General features: G+C 32.3%; 3 long non-coding RNA genes across 3 annotated transcripts; 1 reads left to right on the top strand and 2 right to left on the bottom strand.

The window, feature by feature from the left end:
- Positions 1-9,453: 9,453 nt before the first annotated feature.
- LOC142225981 (uncharacterized) lies at positions 9,454-10,480 on the bottom strand. The gene is made up of 3 exons (XR_012719552.1): positions 10,201-10,480; positions 10,032-10,136; positions 9,454-9,966 (listed from the first exon to the last, which is right to left on the bottom strand). It is a non-coding gene; the product is annotated as an uncharacterized LOC142225981 (long non-coding RNA).
- Positions 10,481-13,223: 2,743 nt separating this feature from the next.
- LOC142225980 (uncharacterized) lies at positions 13,224-14,411 on the bottom strand. The gene is made up of 3 exons (XR_012719551.1): positions 14,014-14,411; positions 13,707-13,922; positions 13,224-13,642 (listed from the first exon to the last, which is right to left on the bottom strand). It is a non-coding gene; the product is annotated as an uncharacterized LOC142225980 (long non-coding RNA).
- A 331-nt stretch (positions 14,412-14,742) lies between these two features.
- On the top strand, positions 14,743-15,582 carry LOC142225979 (uncharacterized). The gene is made up of 2 exons (XR_012719550.1): positions 14,743-15,389; positions 15,481-15,582. It is a non-coding gene; the product is annotated as an uncharacterized LOC142225979 (long non-coding RNA).
- Positions 15,583-15,605: the final 23 nt, after the last annotated feature.

The following is a 15,605-nucleotide window of genomic DNA, read 5'->3' as shown; positions in this document are numbered from 1 at the left end:
TTTCCAAAATATACATTTTAAACTGATAATAGGATGTAAATTAAAGTGACGATGTGATGTACATTTTCATCCAGAAGTTGTTGATTTTAACAATTGGTTGTTTTTAACAAATTTAATTGGTTGCACTTTGAAAGGTTTCTGGAAACTTTTTCTTGTCGATAAGCCACTCATTTTTCATTGGTCAGCTTTCTTAATGCTTGCAAGAATGTAGCATCCAAAGATTTTAGTTTTCTGCAAAAAGATTTAAATTTAGTCACTTCTCTAAAATTTTGATTTAATGATTCATCTTGACTTACCAATTATTATAAACTATTTGAAGCAGTCACAGCCAAGTGTCCGACATTTTTTCATCGGTCAGCTTTTTAATGTTTTCAAGAACGTAGAATCCATAATTTTAGTTTCTGCAAAGAGATATACATTTAGTTAGTTCCTTAATGTTTTTATTTTCACTTGCCTATTATTAGAAACTATTTGGAGTAAATACAGTTATTTGTCTAAAATTTTCCAACATTTTGGCAAATTGGAATAATTCGCAATCAATTTGAAGATATATTGAAGATGAGCTGTTTCAAGTCAAGTTGAATTTATTTTGAAAATTATATATACCCTCAAACTGGAAAGTTGTTGAATTTGAAAAACGCTCATCCTGTGTTTATTGGGGTGTTATTATTGCTGTTTTTGGAATATCCTCTGGTGCCATTGGTATTTGATTATACGCCCGAATTAGGTTTATTTTGGAAATTATTGTTTTTCCGGTTAGACCATGACCAAAGTCTTGTATGTGCGGTAATGGTCTCCAGTCTCCATTTTTCTTGGGAACCATTCGTAGTGGACTAGATCAACAACTTTTTGAAGGACGACAATGTCCTTGTTCCATCGTAAACTTGAACTCTTTATTGCGATGCCAAGTTTAAATGGTGGTATGCGATGTGGTTTACTTGCAACTGGACAACCTTTACTTACAATAACATGTTTGTAGAAGTTGGTTTTGTTAGTTCAGGGAATTTTGGCATGATTTCGTGATATGACGATGAGTTTATAAGCGCCCTAACTTCGGAATACGAGGATAAATATAGCAACTTCCAATAATTTCAAATTGTTGTTCCTTATTAGTATTTTTTTTTTTCTTTTTAGTTCAATGGTCAGACCAAAATATTTTAAAAATCTGGGCCGATAATGGGATGACTAACGTCAGCAACAATGAATTTCCACGTAAAATTCTTTTTCAGACCGAAGGTAGGGCTCAATGTGTAACCTAGGACTAGGTTACACATTTCGCATAGAATTTGTGTGGTTTTTTTCCGCCAAATTATATACTAGTTAAAAGTTCTTGGATTCTTCGTTGGGGTTGTTGTGAGGAATTGAACGTTGGGTATTGATCCGTTTGGTACCGCTGGTCCAGATGATGATCTTGTTGTTCTTCGTGACAATTGAGAACGTTCGGGGTCACAATTATAAAATTATCTGATAAGAAAATTTTATTTTTTATTTTATTAAACGTCTGAAGTTGAAAAATGTACAGAATGAAAATTTATTTTTTTAGTTGTCACAATTCTTATTTCAAAACCTACTCGATTTTTAACCAAGTAGTATGAAAGAACATGATATCCAACCAAATTAATGAAGATCGAATAAAAATTGCGACCTATGCCGTTTGAACATCAAAGATGAGATGATAACAATGACGGACGGACAACCCGGGCTAGATCGATTTATCTGGTGATTCTGAAACGATCCATCCCAATAAACACAAACGTTTGAAAATGCCAATTTTCAACAATTTTTCAAACATTTTTTCAAAGGATTAGTGTAATATTCAATTTGAGAAATTGTAGAAAAAAATCGCGTTCTCAACAAAAAACAAACATTACCCTCAACAGTGAAATTCAACACATTAGCAATAATATCTCAAGTGTTATCCTCAAATTGAAATGCATCGCTACTTAATAATTTGTCAAACAATAATTTTCAACCTAAATTTGTATGAATGATATATCCACATCAAATTGAAAGTCAAATCGAAAATTCTATGAATTTCGTATAATTTATTCATTTTCATAAAAATCAAATATATAATAATACACTACATCATATACTACAATACCAATTGATAAATAATAATCTTATTAAACATATCAACAAATAAGAACAAAAAACAAACAACAAAACTTAAATATCTTAAACATTATTAGTAAACACTTTTGCATTAATAATTCTATTTCGTTCCTTTTGGTGACATAAAACAGCATTAACATTTATTAACATGCGGGCAATTTGAAATTAGGAACGTACTGGATCGCGTGTTAGAATTGATTTCCAACAGAGGGAATTCACAAAATATCAATTTTAAACTGTTAATAGCATATGAATTAAACTGCCGATGTGATGTACATTTTTAGCAAGGTTACGCATTTCGCGTAGAATTTGTGTGGGTTTTTGTCGCCAAATTCTATAGTCGTTAAAAGTTCTTGGATTCTTTGTTATTCTGGCAAAATAATCAATCAGAACATTTTTAATTTGTCGGTATCCATTTTCAGGTTTATTTAAGGCAATGTCACTAATTATTGTTAAGATCTATTGGTCCATATCAGCGATAGCGTTGAACATTTTGGGTGATTCTGTTGTGATGCCATGTTGTGTAAATTGGGTCTCGTCGAGAACATTAAGTTTCCAAAATGTTGGTAGTTTTACAGCGCTCATTGTTGGGGTTGTTGTGAGGAATTCAACGTTGGGTATTGATTCGTTTAGTACCGTAAAATTATCTGATAAGAAAATCTATGCTAAAAGAACATCCTATCCAGCCCAAGTCAAGAAGATCCGTTAAAAGTTGCGACTTATGTCATTTTAATATGGACTTTGAGTATAAAAGAGCGACGGACGGACAACAAGGGCTAGATCGATTCAAAGGATGATTCTGAATCGATGCATATTAACAATTTGGGATCGAGTTCTTAGTTATGGTCATCACATTCTCAAACAACGATGTTCTATTATTACATAACACATATATTACTTATTATCAATAACCGTCATAAAATGTCATTTTTACCAATTTCTGATTGGAGGCTATACACTGTTTGTTAAAAACACAAAGAATATGGCCAACGAAGTATAACAAATCCGAAGTTACGATATGAGTAACTTCTCTACGTTCTTCTATTCTAAAAGAACACCCTATCCAGCTAAATTCATGAAGATCGGACGGACAGCCAAGGCTAGATCGATTCAAAGGGTGATTCTGATTCGATCCATATTGACGATTTGGGATCGAGGGCTAGTTGTGGTCATCTGATTCTCAAACAATGCTATTCTATTATACCCACACACATTTTAGTTATTATCAAAAACAGCCATAAAATGCCACTATCACCAATTTCTGATTGAATAGGTCAACACTGTTTGTTAAAACACAAATAATATGACCTAAGAAGAATAACAATGTCGAGAAACGATATGAATATGCGCAGAATACAATAAAATCGATTAATAAATTCCGATAACATAATCGTTCATGCTAATCAATGTTATCCGATTTACCGGAAATCTGCATAGCGTTATTGTATGCTAGCTAACCCGGGCTAGTTCGATTCAAAGGAGGATTCTGAATTGATCCAACTCCAAGGCTTTTCTATTATTTCATAATATACATATTATTATCAAAAACCCCCAATAAACATAAGCATTGGAAAAATGCTTATATTCAATACGCTTTCAAAAATTTGTTCAAAGAATTAGAGAAATTGTTGAGAAAATCGCGTTCTCAACTAAAAACAGACATTACCCTCAACAGTAGAATTCAACACAACGATTTTACAGCAACAATTTCTCAACATAGTAGCGACAACTTTCAAACTAAATTTAATTTTAACCCAATAAACACAAACGTTTGAAAAATGCTAAATTTCAACAATTTTTCAAACATTTTTTCAAAGGATTAGGGTAATATTCAAGTTGAGAAGTTCTTGAGAAAATCGCGTTCTCAACAAAAATAGACATTACCCTCAACAGTGAAATTCAACACATTAGCAATAATATCTCAAGTGTTATCCTCAAATTGAAATGCATCGCTACTCAATAATTTGTCAACCAATTTTCGATGCGAGTCAAATTCGAAACTAACATCGTTGCAAATACTTTTCAACCTAAATTTGTAGGAATGATATCCCCACTTCAAATTGAAATTCAAAGCCAAAATTCTATGAATTTTGTATAATTCATTCATTTTCATCAAAATAAAATATATAATAATACACTACACTACAATACCAATTGATAAATAATATCAACAAGACTTTAAATATCTTAAACATTATTAGTAAACACTTTTGCATTGATAATTCGATTTCCTTCCTGTTGGTGTCATGTCAAACAGCATTAAAATTTTAAGTTAGAACGTGTTGGACCGCGTGTTAGAATAGATTCCGTGCAGAAGGAATTTCCAAAATATACATTTTAAACTGATAATAGGATGTAAATTAATGTGACGATGTGATGCACATTTTCATCCAGAAGTTGTTGATTTTAACAATTGGTTGTTTTTAACAAATTTAATTGGTTGCACTTTGAAAGGTTTCTGGAAACTTTTTCTTGTCGATAAGCCACTCATTTTTCATTGGTCAGCTTTCTTAATGTTTGCAAGAATGTAGCATCCAAAGATTTTAGTTTTCTGCAAAAAGATTTAAATTTAGTGACTTCTCTAAAATTTTGATTTAATGTTTCATCTTGACTTACCAATTATTATAAACTATTTGAAGCAGTCACAGCCAAGTGTCCGACGTTTTTTCATCGGTCAGCTTTTTAATGTTTTCAAGAAGGTAGAATCCATAATTTTAGTTTTCTGCAAAGAGATATACATTTAGTTAGTTCCTTAATGTTTTTTATTTTCACTTGTCTGTTATTATAAACTATTTGGAGTAAATTCAGTTATTTGTCTAAAATTTTCCAACATTTTGGCAAATTGGAATAATTCGCAATCAATTTGAAGATGAGCTGTTTCAAATTTAGGTTGAAAATTATATTTACCCTCAAACTGGAAAGTTGTTGAATTTGAAAAACGCTCATCCTGTGTTTATTGGGGTGTTATTATTGCTGTTTTTGGAATATCCTCTGGTGCCATTGGTATTTGATTATACGCCCGAATTAGATTTATTTTGGAAAATATTGTTTTTCCGGTTAGACCATGACCGAAGTCTTGTATGTGCGGTAATGGTCTCCAGTCTCCATTTTTCTTGGGAACCATTCGTAGTGGACTAGATCAACAACTTTTTGAAGGACGACAAAGACCTTGTTCCATCGTAAACTTGAACTCTTTATTGCGATGCCAAGTTTATATGGTGGTATGCGATGTGGTTTACTTGCAACTGGACAACCTTTAGTTACAATAACATGTTTGTAGAAGTTGGTTTTGTTAGTTCAGGGAATTTTGGCATGATTTCGTGATATGACGATGAGTTTATAAGCGCCCTACCTTCGGAATACGAGGATAAATTTAGCAACTTCCAATAATTTCAAATTGTTGTTCCTTATTAGTATTTTTTTCTTTTTAGATCAATGGTCAGACCAAAATATTTTAAAAATCTGGTCCGATAATGGGATGACTAACGTCAGCAACAATGAATTTCCACGTAAAATTCTTTTTCAGACCGAACAAAACAATATCTCCATACGTTGTAATTGTTGTTCCATTTGCTGCGAAAAGTTTGAATTTTGATGATTTGGTATTTTTAAAAATTACGTTGGTACTACTAAAATGTTGGCTCCAGTATCAATTATAAACTTTGTTTCAGTGTTTTATCAAAAACGAAAAGGCGGCTTGTTGAAGGTCGCCGATTACTGACCGGCTTCTGCGTTTCCCGTATTATTTTGAAAACTGCAAGGCTGTTTGTATTTACGAGCATTAATACCGAATCTTTGGTGATAATAGCAGTATCGTGATGATTCTCTACCCTCTACTCGTGATGTGTTTTTACTCGTTGAAATTTGAATGGATTTCAGTTCTCTTACCATAATAGTTAATTCCGATATTTGTCTTTTCAGAGTTTCTATACGACTAGATGTTTGTCTAGAAACGATTGACTCGTAAAAGGGGTTTCGGCGATTCTGTCGGCTTCTTCGAGTGAAGCCGGTGATGCGATGAGTGAGTCTGTAAGTGTGATGGGAGCCGATTTAACCAAAGCGTTTTTTTTAAAATTTGTCCGATACGTCATTTTTAGCACGGTTACGTATTTCGCGTAGAATTTGTGTGGGTTTTTGCCGCCAAATTATATACTAGTTAAAAGTTCTTGGATTCTTTGTTATTCTGGCGAAATAACTAACCAATCAGACGTTTTTAATCTGTCGGTATCCATTTTCCGGTTGATTTAAAGCAATGTCACTAATTAATGCTAAGATCTCTTGGTCCATTTCAGCGATAGCGTTGAATATTTTGTTTGATTCAGTTGTGATGTCATGTTGCGTAAATTGGGCCTCGGCGAGAACAAACCAAAGAGGACCATTAAGTTTCCAAAATTTTGGTAGTTTTACAGCGCTCATCGTTGGGGTTGTTGTGAGGAATTGAACGTTGGGTATTGATCCGTTTGGTACCGCAGGTCCAGATGATGATCTTGTTGTTCTTCGTGACAATTGACAATGTTCGGGGTCACAATTATAAAATTATCTGATAAGAAAATTTTATTTTTTATTTTATTAAACTTCTGAAGTTGAAAAATGTACAGAATGAAAATTTATTTTTTAGTTGTCACAATTCTTATTTCAAAACCTACTCGATAGTATGGTAGTATGAAAGAACATCATATCCAACCAAGTTAATGAAGATCGAATAAAAATTGCGACCTATGCCGTTTGAACATCAAATATGAGAAGATAACAATGTCGGACGGACAACCCGGGCTAGATCGATTTATCTGGTGATTCTAAAACGATCCATCCAATAAACACAAACGTTTGAAAATGCTATTTTTCAACAATTTTTCAAACATTTTTTCAAAGGATTAGTGTAAAATTCAATTTGAGAAATTGTAGAAAAAATCGCGTTCTCAACAAAAAACAGACATTACCCTCAACAGTGAAATTCAACACATTAGCAATAATATCTCAAGTGTTATCCTCAAATTGAAATGCATCGTCACTTAATAATTTGTCAAACAATACTTTTCAACCTAAATTTGTATGAATGATATATCCACATCAAATTGAAAGTCAAATCGAAAATTCTATGAAAATCTTATAATTTATTCATTTTCATAAAAATCAAATATATAATAATACCCTACATACATAATATACTACAATACCTATTGATAAATAATAATCTTATTAAACATATCAACAAATAAGAACAAAAAACAAACAACAAAACTGAAATATCTGAAACATTATTAGACTTTTGCATTAATAATTCTATTTCGTTCCTTTTGGTGACATAAAACAACATTAACATTTATTAACATGCGGGCAATTTGAAATTAGGAACGTACTGGACCGCGTGTTAGAATTGATTTCCAACAGAGGGAATTCACAAAATATCAATTTTAAACTGTTAATAGCATATGAATTAAACTGCCGATGTGATGTACATTTTTAGCAAGGTTACGCATTTCGCGTAGAATTTGTGTGGGTTTTTGTCGCCAAATTCTATACTCGTTAAAAGTTCTTGGATTCTTTGTTATTCTGGGAAAATAATCAATCAGAACTTTTTAATCTGTCGGTATCCATTTTCCGGTTGATTTAAAGCAATGTCACTAATTATTGTTAAGATCTATTGGTCCATATCAGCGATAGCGTTGAACATTTTGGCTGATTCTGTTGTGATGCCATGTTGTGTAAATTGGGTCTCGTCGAGAACAAACCAAAGAGGAACATTAAGTTTCCAAAATGTTGGTAGTTAACTAACTGTTGGGGTTGTAGTGAGGAATTCAACGTTGGGTATTGATTCGTTTGGTACCGCTGGTCCAGATGATGATCTTGTTGTTCTTCGTGACAATTGAAAAGGTTCGGGGCCACCAATTATAAAATTATCTGATAAGAAAATCTATGCTAAAAGAACATCCTATCCAGTCCAAGTCAAGAAGATCCGTTAAAAGTTGCGACTTATGTCATTTGAATATGGACTTTGAGTATAAAAGAGCGACGGACGGACAACAAGGGCTAGATCGATTCAAAGGATGATTCTGAATCGATGCATATTAACAATTTGGGATCGAGGTCTTAGTTATGGTCATCACATTCTCAAACAACGATGTTCTATTATTACATAACACATATATAACTTATTATCAATAACCGTCATAAAATGTCATTTTCACCAATTTCTGATTGGAGGCATCAACACTGTTTGTTAAAACACAAAGAATATGGCCAACGAAGTATAACAAATCCGAAGTTACGATATGAGTAACTTCTCTACGTTCTTCTATTCTAAAAGAACACCCTATCCAGCTAAATTCATGAAGATCGGACGGACAGTCAAGGCTAGATCGATTCAAAGGGTGATTCTGAATCGATCCATATTGACGATTTGGGATCGAGGGCTTTGTGGTCATCTGATTCTCAAACAATGCTATTCTATTATATCCACGCACATTTTAGTTATTATCAAAAACCGCCATAAGATGCCATTATCACCAATTTCTGATTGAATAGGCCAACACTGTTTGTGTTGGCCTATGACCTAAGAAGAATAACTAAGCCGAGAAACGTATGCATAGGCGCAAATTACAATAAAATCGATTAATAAATTCCGATAACATAATCTTTCATGCTAATCAATGTTATCCGATTTACCGGAAAACTACATAGCGTTGTTGTATGCTATCTAGCCCGGGCTAGTTCGATTCAAAAGGGGGATTCTGAATCGATCCAACACTAAGGCTTTTCTATTATTTCATAATATACATATTATTTATTATCATAAACCCCCAATAAACACAAGCATTGGAAAAATTCTTATATTCAATACGATTTCAAACATTTGTTCAAAGAATTAGCTTAGAATTCAATTAGAGAAATTGTTGAGAAAATCGCGTTCACAACAAAAAACAGACATTACCCTCAACAGTAGAATTCAACACGTTAGCAACAATTTCTCAACATAGTAGCAACAACTTTCAAAATAAATTTAATTTTAACCCAATAAACACAAACGTTTGAAAAATGCTATATTTCAACAATTTTTCAAACATTTTGTTTCAAAGAATTAGTGTAATATTCAAGTTGAGAAGTTGTTGAGAAAATCGCGTTCTCAACAAAAAACAGACATTACCCTCAACAGTGAAATTCAACACATTAGCAATAATATCTCAAGTGTTATCCTCAAATTGAAATGCATCGCTACTCAATAATTTGTCAACTAATTTTCGATGCGAGTCAAATTCGAACTAACATCGTTGCAAATACTTTTAAACCTAAATTTGTAGGTATGATATCCACACTTCAAATTGAAAGTCAAAGCCACAATTCTATGAATTTTGTATAATTCATTCATTTTCATCAAAATAAAATATATAATAATACACTACAATACCAATTGATAAATAATAATCTTATTAAACATATCAACAAGAAAGAACAAAAAAACAACAAAACGTTAAATATCTTAAACATTATTATTAAACACTTTTCCATTGATAATTCGATTTCCTTCCTTTTGATGTCATAAAACAGCATTAAAATTTATTAACCTGCGGGCAATGTAGGAACGTACTGGACCGCGTGTAAGAATTGATTTCCAACAGAAGGAATTCACAAAATATCCATTTTAAACTGATAATAGCATATGAATTAAACTGACGATGTGATGCACATTTTCATCCAGAAGTTGTTGATTTCAACAATTTGTTGTTTTTAACTATTTTAATTGGTTGCACTTGTAATGTTTCTGGAAACTTTTTCTTGTCGATAAGCCACTCATTTTTCATTGGTAAGCTTCTTAATGTTTGCGAGAATGTAGCATACAAAGATTTTAGTTTTCTGCAAAGAGATTTAAATTTAGTGACTTCTCTAATGTGTCGATTTAATTTTTCATATTGACATACCGATTATTATAAACTATTTGAAGCAGTTTCAGTTAATTGTCCACCATTTTTCATCGGTCAGCTTTTTAATGTTTTCAAGAAAGTAGAATCCATAATTTTAGTTTTCTGCAAAGAGATATATTTTTAGTGACTTCCTTAGAGTTTTATTTCATTTTTTATTTTCACTTACCTATTTTTATAAACTATTTGGTTATTTGTCTAAAATTTTCCATTTTTTAATTTCTTGCAAATGACCCAAACTTCGTTGCACAAATAAGTATTGAGAAAACCCGTAATGACAAGTGCTAGAAGGATTTATTAAAATATGTATGTAGTAACATTTTTGCTGTTAAAGGTGGGTACTATGTTCGGTTTTCGAGTTGAAAATCGTTTTATTTTCTCGATTACTTTTTCTAAAATAATCAAAATTGTAAATGTAAACAAACATAATTCTGCTAAGCTTGATGAAATTTAAATTTAATTATCTTCTTCAAATTAAACTAAAAGTGCAAAAATATATTTGAAGACGATTATATTTTTGCACTTTTAGTTTAGTGTTTTGGTGGAAAAACCGAACATAGCTCTAACCTTTAAATTAACTCAATTGAATTACAGGCATATATATATATATATATATATATATATATATATATATATATATATATATATATATATATATATATATATATATATATATATATATATATATATATATATATATATATATATATATATATATATATATATATATATATATATATATATATATATATATATATATATATATATGCATCGCATCCCATAATGAGTTTTGTCTTTGTTTTAGTGACTCCTCAACTAAGGTCTTAACGGCACAGGGTGGCATATCCCTATCATGTCCCATGTAGACCGAAGATACCCAATATTTGCATGTGGATATCTCTAGACTGGCTACGACAGTGTCTGCATTGCTCAATGAAGGAAGCAGAAACATGTTTAGTTCGTTTTTAGCAATTATACATGCTCGATTTATTTATTTATATATATATATATATATATATATATATATATATATATATATATATATATATATATATATATATATATATATATATATATATATATATATATATATATATATATATATATATATATATATATATATATATATATATATATATATATATATATATATATATATATTATATATATATATATATATATATATATATATATATATATATATATATATATATATATATATATATATATGCATCGCATCCCATAATGAGTTTTGTCTTTGTTTTTAGTGACTCCTCAACTAAGGTCTTAACGGCACAGGGTGGCATATCCCTATCATGTCCCATGTAGACCGAAGATACCCAATATTTGCATGTGGATATCTCTAGACTGGCTACGACAGTGTCTGCATTGCTCAATGAAGGAAGCAGAAACATGTTTAGTTCGTTTTTAGCAATTATACATGCTCGATTTATATCGTTACCGGTATTATGCAAAAGTTTGAAACCCGGAGTGCTTAATTCACAGATCTTGTTCTTATATATGTATGGTTCTTGAATAAGAACTATATCTATGTCTCCTTTCATCAGGAGAACTTTTAAGGCAGCACAAGCGGCCTTACAATGGTGAAGATTTATATGGAGGAACCGTAGAACCATCCAAATTTTCAACCACCGTCACATCAGCCGCTTCAATTGAGTCATCAAGGGCTTCCTCTTCACAGATCTCGGTAACTCTCGCAACAATCCGCGGTTCAGCTTTGGTGAGGCTTGAGCCTGTAGAAACTTCCCGCATATGATTTTCGCCATAGTCTGCAGGTTTTATGTCTCCTTCGGCTTCACTAGGAGATTTTTTCACTGCTGACTCTACCGGAGGCTTGTCCGTTTCGGTATCCTTTGGCTGATCGCTTTTGTATACCTTCATATGGATATCATGAAAGCCATAACTTACGCGTCCTTGGGTCTGGGCTAGATGTGGCAGCGACTCTATGTTTAATATAAACATCGCATGTCGTCTTGGTCCATCCACCTCATCCAAACGACCAACCTTCCAATCGGCTGTTGGAAGATCTGGGTTACATTCTTTTAGTCTCTCTAATATTGACTCAGGATCAGGAGGGTTTGCCGGTATCCATGTATGTGCTCTAGGTTTATCCGGTATGTCTTTTTTATCGACTAACTCCAAAGCGGCTCCTTCCCAAACTTCACCAATTAGCATCAATGCAGCTTTAAAGCAATCCATAAACCTCTGGTCTGCAAAAGCTATTAACTTATATCGTCCTTGATACCATCCAGCATCTTGCTGTCGAGGACTTGGTCCGGGAAACTTTTTTCGCACCTCTGAGTAGACACCAGACATCGCGTTCTCAATTTCCCCCCATTTTTGCCTTGGAATCATACCGTCCAATGCTCCTTTATTAATAATAGCCATCACAAGGCTGTCTTTTGCAACTGAGGCAAACGATCTTTGATCCCGTTTAGAGGATGGTAGCTCATCCGGTGATCGTTCCCTTTTTCCAGCTTCAAGAATTCCTTGAGCCCATTTTAAGGAATCACTTTGCTTAGCCGACAACGTGTTTGGGTCGACTGATCCTAATTTCTTTAGGATAAACAAAGCATTTCTTCGTTCCTTGAATCTCTTTCGAGAGGGATTGCCTCCTTTTGATGTCGTCACCTTAGAAAAGGTTCGACTTGCCAAAGTGTCACCGCCAGTCGACCCGTCTACAGGTCGACTAATTGGGCCTGATTCTTGGTCGCTGCCCAAATTTATAACTTCAGTCGTTACCCGTCCACTGGGCCCTGAAGTTAGCAACCCAGTGGATGACTTTGAATTTCGCTGCATGGTGGTTTATTATTTCCACCACACGTGAAATTCGTAATAATTACTTATTACGATGAAATACTCCGCTATTAGAAAACACGTCCGTTCAGTTCGACGGTTGAATATAAGAATATCCATCAAATTTTCCACCAAAACACTAAACTAAAATTGCAAAAATATAATCGTCTCCATATATTTTTGCACTTTTAGTTTAATTTGAAGAAGATAATTAAATTTAATTGGTGCGCATCTTTTATCGAGATTTCATCAAGCTTTAGCAGAATTATGTTTGTTTACATTTACAATTTTGATTATTTTAGAAAAAGTAATCGAGAAAATAAAATGATTTTCAACTCGAAAACCGAACATAGTACCCACCTTTAACAGCAAAAATGTTACTACATACATATTTTAATAAATCCAACAGAAAATCAATAAAATGTTTGTGCTAATTCATAGGTCGTGTGGAAGATTTTCCATGTTATTTACTACCACTACGACCGCCATAACTTTCGCATACTCTACCACATTGCATTCGATTAAATTTATGTGCTTCTTCACCACAGCGTTCTTTGGTTTTAGCAAAAGGTTCAGCCATGGTCGGGAGTCAGATGGTTTATCCTGACCAGCTTTTTCAGGTATAGGAATTAATTCCGATGCTATGCCCCAATCGGATCGAGTTCTATAACTAAATTTAGCACTGTTACTGTATTCTTCGATATTTCTTCTATGACCAGGCCACGTGAGGCAATATCAGTTGCTATAAGATTGTTTACTTCACCAGAGATAATATCTGCAATAGCGAAACCCATCTAATTTTAAATCATTAGACAAATCATCAGCTAAAGCTTCCACATATTTAATAAAAATCTTTACCAAATAGAATTTTTCATTCTCTTCAACAATTTCGATGGTTTGCTCGACCAAATCCAATGATACATCACGCACCGGTATGGGGTTGTTCAAATAACCGTCGGTAAAATGTCGGACTTCTAGCACTTGTCATTACGGGTTTTTTATCGAGCCGTATATCCAATGATATCTTCCGAATCTGAGGTTCAAAACCCATATCCAAAATACGATGAGCTTCATCTAAAAATAGATAAGTAATAGTGGCTGTGTCAATAACATTCGCTTGTACAATTTAAACGATCACGAGTGCAGATAATAATTTCCATACTACCTCCAACACATCCAATTTGTTCACGGCGATTGCCTTCTCCATAAATCGTATTCCTGAATGAATTTTGTTGTTCCCTTCTTTCTCAATTTGCATGCCAATTCACTCTTTGGCGCCAAAACGCTATGACTGTGGAGTATTTTGATGTACAACATAGCGAACAATAAAAACTCTAATATGTCTACAATTTCTGTTTGTGCTGTACCGTGAGATGTTCATTCTTAATAAAATAATAAATTATTTTATTATTGTCTAAATTTTGCACGACAACAAACCAATCCACCGAAGTTGCCAAAACTTTCGAATTTCATTGTTACCACGTTTTCTTTATGAATGCATTTTTATTGAAAATAATTGAACCTTCACATTGAGAAACATTCTCAATGTGATTTCAAGCCCAATAAACATAAATGTTTGAAAAATGCTAAATTTCAACAATTTTTCAAAGGATTAGGGTAATGTTCAATTTGACAAATTGTTGAAACAATCGCGTTCTCAACAAAAAAGACATTACCCTCAACAGTGAAATTCAACACATTAGCAATATCTCAAGTGTTATCCTCAAATGCATCGCTACTCAATAATATATATATATATATATATATATATATATATATATATATATATATATATATATATATATATATATATATATATATATATATATATATATATATATATATATATATATATATATATATATATATATATATATATATATATATATATATATATATATATATATATATATATATATATATATATATATATATATATATATATATATATATATATATATTATTGAGTAGCGATGCATTTGAGGATAACACTTGAGATATTGCTAATGTGTTGAATTTCACTGTTGAGGGTAATGTCTTTTTTGTTGAGAACGCGATTGTTTCAACAATTTGTCAAATTGAACATTACCCTAATCCTTTGAAAAATTGTTGAAATTTAGCATTTTTCAAACATTTGTGTTTATTGGGCTTGAAATCACATTGAGAATGTTTCTCAATGTGAAGGTTCAATTATTTTCAATAAAAATGCATTCATAAAGAAAACGTGGTAACAATGAAATTCGAAAGTTTTGGCAACTTCGGTGGATTGGTTTGTTGTCGTGCAAAATTTAGACAATAATAAAATAATTTATTATTTTATTAAGAATGAACATCTCACGGTACAGCACAAACAGAAATTGTAGACATATTAGAGTTTTTATTGTTCGCTATGTTGTACATCAAAATACTCCACAGTCATAGCGTTTTGGCGCCAAAGAGTGAATTGGCATGCAAATTGAGAAAGAAGGGAACAACAAAATTCATTCAGGAATACGATTTATGGAGAAGGCAATCGCCGTGAACAAATTGGATGTGTTGGAGGTAGTATGGAAATTATTATCTGCACTCCTGATCGTTTAAATTGTACAAGCGAATGTTATTGACACAGCCACTATTACTTATCTATTTTTAGATGAAGCTCATCGTATTTTGGATATGGGTTTTGAACCTCAGATTCGGAAGATATCATTGGATATACGGCTCGATAAAAAACCCGTAATGACAAGTGCTAGAAGTCCGACATTTTACCGACGGTTA

Source organism: Haematobia irritans, chromosome 2 (assembly GCF_050003625.1).
Source record: "Haematobia irritans isolate KBUSLIRL chromosome 2, ASM5000362v1, whole genome shotgun sequence".
In the NCBI taxonomy this organism is placed as follows: Eukaryota; Metazoa; Arthropoda; class Insecta; order Diptera; family Muscidae; genus Haematobia; species Haematobia irritans.
The sequence above is the reverse complement of the archived record's forward strand: the minus strand, read 5'-3'. Positions and strand labels throughout refer to the sequence as shown.